Source organism: Vicia villosa, unplaced genomic scaffold, assembly GCF_029867415.1.
Source record: "Vicia villosa cultivar HV-30 ecotype Madison, WI unplaced genomic scaffold, Vvil1.0 ctg.000045F_1_1_3, whole genome shotgun sequence".
Taxonomy (NCBI): domain Eukaryota; kingdom Viridiplantae; phylum Streptophyta; class Magnoliopsida; order Fabales; family Fabaceae; genus Vicia; species Vicia villosa.
In genome coordinates, this window is record NW_026704979.1 from 83,926 (window position 1) to 90,709 (window position 6,784).

The following is a 6,784-nucleotide window of genomic DNA, read 5'->3' on the forward strand; positions in this document are numbered from 1 at the left end:
GAAATGCAATTCCATAACTCTTTCTCTTAAGCTATTGAGATTGTTTATCAGCTTTTATTTACTTCGCATTTACCTTTCTGCACCCAATTCATGAAACTTAGAACGCGAGATAGTCGAACGACAGTTCTTCTCACCAATCTCTGTGGACACGATAATTCCCGGATAAATATTTCCAAATCTTTTGTTGTTTGCCGCCTTACCGCTCCAACTAAGTACTAAATTTTGTAAATTTGACAAGTTTTCAAAGTAATTTTTTTCAAAAAACACTAAAAATTTTAAAAGATAAATTATGAATTGAATGATACACTTGGGATATTGTAAAATTGTAGGGTGGAAGGTGATCTATAAGGGAACCAAATACAAAAACTTATTGAGCTAATTAGACCCCAGCATTAAATAAGCTCCTTATAAAGCATTAAAGTATGAAAAAACAAATTTAAAAAATTAAGATGAAATATTTGATATGGAGTAATTTACTTGTTCAATTGGAACCACAAAAGTTGATCTGTATACCACAAAAGTTGAACTCATCATACAAAAATAGTACTTAGAAAAATTATAGTGTAGATGATCCAAGATTGTTTTCAGAATAAATAACTCCCACATGCCACAACATTGAAAAAACAACACTCGCAGAGCAAATCTTGTGTTAACAAACTAACACATATACCATTACAGATATGTTGTGGCATATATTTCCCTCCATCCTAATATAAAAAATAAAGATTATTATTCCCTGCTACAAACCAGTCCATCCACCAAATCCAATATCTATGTCTTGATCGTCATATTCATCATCGTATTCATCATCGTCGTCATCTCCATCTCCATCTTCAGATCTATAATTTATAAAATATCCATTAGACTACAAGTGAAATAATTAAAATATAAGCTTAAGCCACAACATCATGAATCAAAGCATGTAACATAATTTACTATAATATCAGTAAAAAATATATGTAATTGCAATATCATTATCATCATGTATACAAATAAATTAACACTTATATGTTCATTGACTATAATTAACATTAGTGTAAATGAAATTATTAAAGTTTGAAGATTTTAATAAATATGGATTTTCTTGTTCTCGTCTATCAGTAGATTTATAGGTGCAATAAATCTACTTATTAAATATTTACAAGTGAGTCACTTGCTTGTATCTATCAATAGATTAATAGATGCAGTAGATCTGGCTTTTAAATGATCGATATATATCATTTTACAACTTAATCAACCTAATGTGTCATCACATCAAATGTAATGTTGACACAATGTTGTTATAAAGATTTTAAAGCAACATAAAAAAATTATCATAAATTTAAAATAACTTACTTCCAATGAGTCGAAACCAAGCTTTCAACATAATCAACAGCTGTGAACCAATCTATTTCGTTGGAAATTCTAGTTCTCTTTACCATATTATCCCTCTGATTATAGATAATTACTCCGTTCACTTCATCATATGCCAATATCAATGTATCTCCATCCTTAGAAACATACAATGGTAACAATGGAATCTCACATTTCATGTATTCATCATAAAAGAAAGCATCTTCAATAGGAGGATTATTTATTTGAATATTAAAATATTCAATTCTGAATAACTGCAACCAAGACTCGTGGACTCCAAACTCCTTCATTTGCCATACAACAAATTCAGTTTTATTAAAGTCATGTGAAAAACAAAGGCAGTCCATCATAACTCGAAGAGATGGCTCAAGGCACACGGCACCTCAATAAAACCCTTAGGAAGGAAAAAATGTGTGTATGTCTCGGATGAAAGATCAAGCGAAACAATCTGCAACTGTTTAACATCTGGAATAAAAGTTCTAAATCTTTCTCCATCACACATGGATATGTAAGCACCATGAATAGATAACCAGTTAACAGTTCCACTCAAATGCACACCATCGTTCCAAATAAGAGGAATCAAAGGAAAACTTTGAATATCTCTCCAACAAATATCTCCTAAATTGAAAACTCTCACCTTGCTTATCCATATATTGTCGTCGCTCACAGCACTTTCATTTTTTTCGGTATGAAGCACTACTATCTTATAAGTTCCTGTCGAATAATCACAACCAAAACTAAACTTGAAAGGGCTTAATAAAGACTCATTCCCGCAAAAAAATCCTAATTTTTTTGATATTGTCCTTGTTGCTGGGTTCCACAAACAAAACTTGTACTTGGTTTCTACGTTTGTGATAGATTTGAAAAGCACACAAATCAATCCGTTGCAGGAACCGACAACCTCTGAAATACCCCATTTAAGACTCAAACAAGTTTCACCGACAACAGTTATCGATTGAGTCTCGAGTAATCGATGAACGGGTACCGATACCACACAAGTTAAAGGGTATTCAGGAATTGATAATACGAGGTGTGGGTTTCGAGACGATACCTTAAGGTGCCTTTTGATAAAAGTTGAATCAAAGATTAAAGTATTCCAAGATTTGCTTACACACCTAAATCGCTGGATGTCTTTTACATTGAGTAGAGAAAGGATTTCTGTGAAGAGCTCAAGTGGAATGAACATCTGCTTCAATGATATTCTAGATTGAAGATGCTTCTTAATTGGAGATATATCCATTGCAGCAGTTGTATTGAAAAAAGACAAAGAAGAAGAGAAAAATACGAAAAAATAAAAAGAATATGAAGGTGATTCATTTATATATATATATATATATATATATATATATATATATATATATATATATATATATATATATATATATATATATATATATATATATATATATATATATATATATATATATATATATATATAAATACATTAAAATTAATTGTGTGGGTATATATATTAGTAAAAAACATATATAAAGTAATATAAATATATATTACTTTGTATATTTTTTTCCATATATATATAAGGTAATATAAATTTATTATATTATCTTGTATAAAAGGTAGTTTAAATTTATTATATATATAATAAAAAATATATATAAGGTAATACATATTTATATTATCTTATATATATTATTATTTACTTTTATATATATATATATATATATATATATATATATATGTATATATATATATATATATATATATATATATATATATATATATATATATATATATATATATATATATATATATATATATATATATATATATATATATATATATATATATAAGGTAATATAAATTTATTATATTTTCTTGTATAAAAGGCAATTTAAATTTATTATATATATATAAATAAAAAATATATATAAGATAATACATATTTATATTACCTTATATATATTCTTTACTTTTATATATATATATATATATATATATATATATATATATATATATATATATATATATATATATATATATATATATATATATATATATATATATATATATATATATATATATATATATATATATATATATATATATATATATACATATATATATATAAAAGTAAAAAATATATATAAGGTAATATATATTTATATTACTTTATATATATTACTCCCGCGGGAATAAGTAACTGGAATTCACTTTTTTAATCAAAAGTTTTGCCCGTTTCTTGAATTCTAAAATCAGAGGGAGTAATATTCCATTCACTTAATTAAAAGAGTATGCGTGTTTCATCGAGTAATATTTTCAAGAGTTTTGTTTCTTTAAAAGAAATTGGAAATATTTTTTTCAAAATATAATTTTAAAAAGATAATGTTATCCATGAATATCTATAAATATCCTCGGATATCTTAAAACCTACGGACTTGAGTCAACGGTCTTAAAATTTAAAAATTCTTTTGAATCTTTGAAAGAGGTCCATGCATATTTAGTTAGCGATCAATTGTAAATTCCTCCTACTCTAGGTGAAAAGGACAGTTCACTAGAACACCATTTATTAAATTTATTATTTAAAGTGATGATGAGCAAATTTTTGGAAAATGAAACAAGAAACATGATCTTGTTTTTTTTATAGAAAATAATCTCATTCATTAGATGAAAAAAAGAGAGTGCAAACATAGAGAAAGAAAATGTGGTAGGGAATTTCCCATCTACACATTAACAACAACACTAATAATTAAGACTAACAAGCTATGAATATCAAAAACCTTTGAGAGGTTAGAAACCAAAAGTAAGGTACAAATCCAAAACTTTAATCCAATTAACCAAGCAAAGTTCTTCCGCAAGAGACAAGTGGGTTTTAGAACCCCAATCTTTAAGTCTATCCAGTTACGAATCATATATTTAGCTTTGACACTAGCTTTATCATGCTCAAATCGATTGTTCAGGCTCACAATATTGTAATACCCCGATTTGCCGACACTAGTAATTATCATTTAATTGGATAATTGGAAATTAGAACGCACGTCTGGTCCTATTCCGTATCAATGTAAGAATTTGCTTATAAGAAGAGCTAGTGGATTTAGTTAGAAAGGAACCATGTGGCATATTGGTAAATATGGCTTAGTTAAAGGGGCAAATTGGTCCAAAGAAAAAGTATATCATTATAAGGGTTTGTTTGGCTGAAAGGATCAGAATTGGAAAAGGAAATGAGAAGCTTAGAAGCATGGGAGAGAAGAGGAAGACTCATGTTCATCATCTTCATCCTCCATTTTCGCAACTATGGTACAGCCTTCACTAATCAGGTAATAACTCTCCGCTCGTAACTCCGTTTGAGCTGATTCTGGTCCCATTGGAAAGCTTACGAATTTCTCTACAATTTGCATATATGGATCGCCTCCTGCATGTTCTTGATCATGGAGAAAAACATGTATGAACATGGAGCATTATTGCTGGAAGTGGATAAGGGTGTGTTACGGATTTGGTGATGATGGAAGAGGAGCTATGGCTATGATGGGAGCTCTGATGCAGCAAGCTTGCCTTTCTAATCTCCATTTAAGTCAGGTGAGTTCCATTAGATAGAACTTGGGTAGGAATGGGGATTAATTACATGTTGAATGGGTTAGTGAGATCATGCCTGAATGTGTCAGTGTTTGGATGATTGTTGTTGCATGCTTGATCAATTAGTAGAAAATGTGTTCTTTAGACGTTCTTGCATGTCCTGGTATGTTGGTACATGTTAGGGTTTGATTTGGAATGGATTGGGATGCAAAGAATGGATGTTAGAACTCAAAATTCGTGTTCTGCACTGTCAGGTTCGCTACAGCGAACTCTGTGTTCGCTGCAGCGAATGTCTGCAGACTGCACTTTGGTGTTTCACTTAAACGGCCATATCTTGAGTTCTACAACTCGAAACGGAGCGCCGTCAGAAGCGTTGGAAAGGTCTTCCAGTTTTCTATATGGAATTTCCTAGATAACATGCTTTTGATGCAGATATAAATTATGACATAGGATTAGGTGTTGCATAATATTGGAATAAGCACTTTTAGCCTTAAGTTTATGTCAATAAGATGCGATCCTTGGGTTGAACTTAGACTAGGATGTTACCCTAACTATTAGGTTGTTTAATGTTATCCTAAATGAGTGTATGCATGTTTACTATGGCTTATTATTCGATCATCAATGGCTGCATGTAGGAATTTGGGGCTTGGGGACCCCAAATGCGTTTCTGCATTTTGCTGATTTTGCAGAGTTCGCTGCAGCGAACTTTCATTCGCTGTAGCGAATGGTTCGCTGTAGCGAATGGTGTAGCGAATAAACCTGGGAGTTGAATTGATTTATTCGCTGTAGCGAACTTTCCTTCGCTGTAGCGAATCGGGGCTTCGCTGGGAGTTCGCTGTAGCGAACTGACCTGGATTTGAAGAAGTTTAGCTTCTGTTTGAGTTCGCTGTAGCGAACAGAAGTTCGCTGTAGCGAACTAGTCTGATACAGAATTAATAATTCTCCCATATGAGTGCAGTTTCGCTTCGTATCGGAATCGAAGGCCTCTTATGACTTGTATAACATTCCGATAAGTGTTTTATTTGTATAAGACCATGATATGACCGTAATCCCTTGAATATGCTTGTATGTTGTGAAATACAAATTGTGTGGATTATATTGTGGCATGATTATTGATGTTTCCACTGGTTCCGGTTGAACACTTGGATGTGATTGCCTGTGTGATGGCTGATACTGTGTGTGTGCTTGAATCGGAGTAAGCCTAAGCTACTAGGTGGTAAGTCCTGTTCATGGACTTAGTCCATCATTTACCGTTGCGGTGTGAAGGTGAGGGTCTTGAATGGCGTTTCCCACCTTGATGTGACACACATGCGTGCTCGGTATGTATATGCACCTGAGCTACCATTGCAATATGAAGGTGAGGGTCTGGAAAGGCGTTTCCCACCTTGATGTAACATATTGGCGTGCTTGGTATGGTGGGGTCGTGATGCCACGTAGGCTACATCACTTCGGACTCACCTCTAGTGATGTCACGTAGATAATCACTAGGCTTTCGCCCGGTGGGCTTGTACTGTCATGAAGGCGTTTTCGCATTTGGATAACCACCTGCGTATATACATGATTGATGGGGTAGTGACACCACTTAGGAAGTCACTGCGGTAACTCATCACAGATGAGATTGTGTAGCCAAGTAGGTGTAATTCACATGGGATTCATCTGACTCATAGTGCGGTGGTCTTGTGCGAGTCTCTTGACGCGATGTACAGGAGTAACTCACCGAGGGTGTGGTTTGGCAGCCTAGGTAGACGGGCAGATTCTACTCCTGGATTCCTCGTACATGGGTACGGGTCTGCATACTTGTTTGTGATGGCATTGAGCCTGTTTGTTGTTATTTGCCTCATTGGATAGTTATGGGACTTCCAATGGTGGTGTATCCTTGTTTGTGTTTGTACCAGACCGT

General features: G+C 32.5%; 1 pseudogene; it reads right to left on the reverse strand.

The window, feature by feature from the left end:
- Positions 1-739: 739 nt before the first annotated feature.
- On the reverse strand, positions 740-2,593 carry LOC131622959 (F-box/kelch-repeat protein At3g23880-like; annotated as a pseudogene).
- Positions 2,594-6,784: the final 4,191 nt, after the last annotated feature.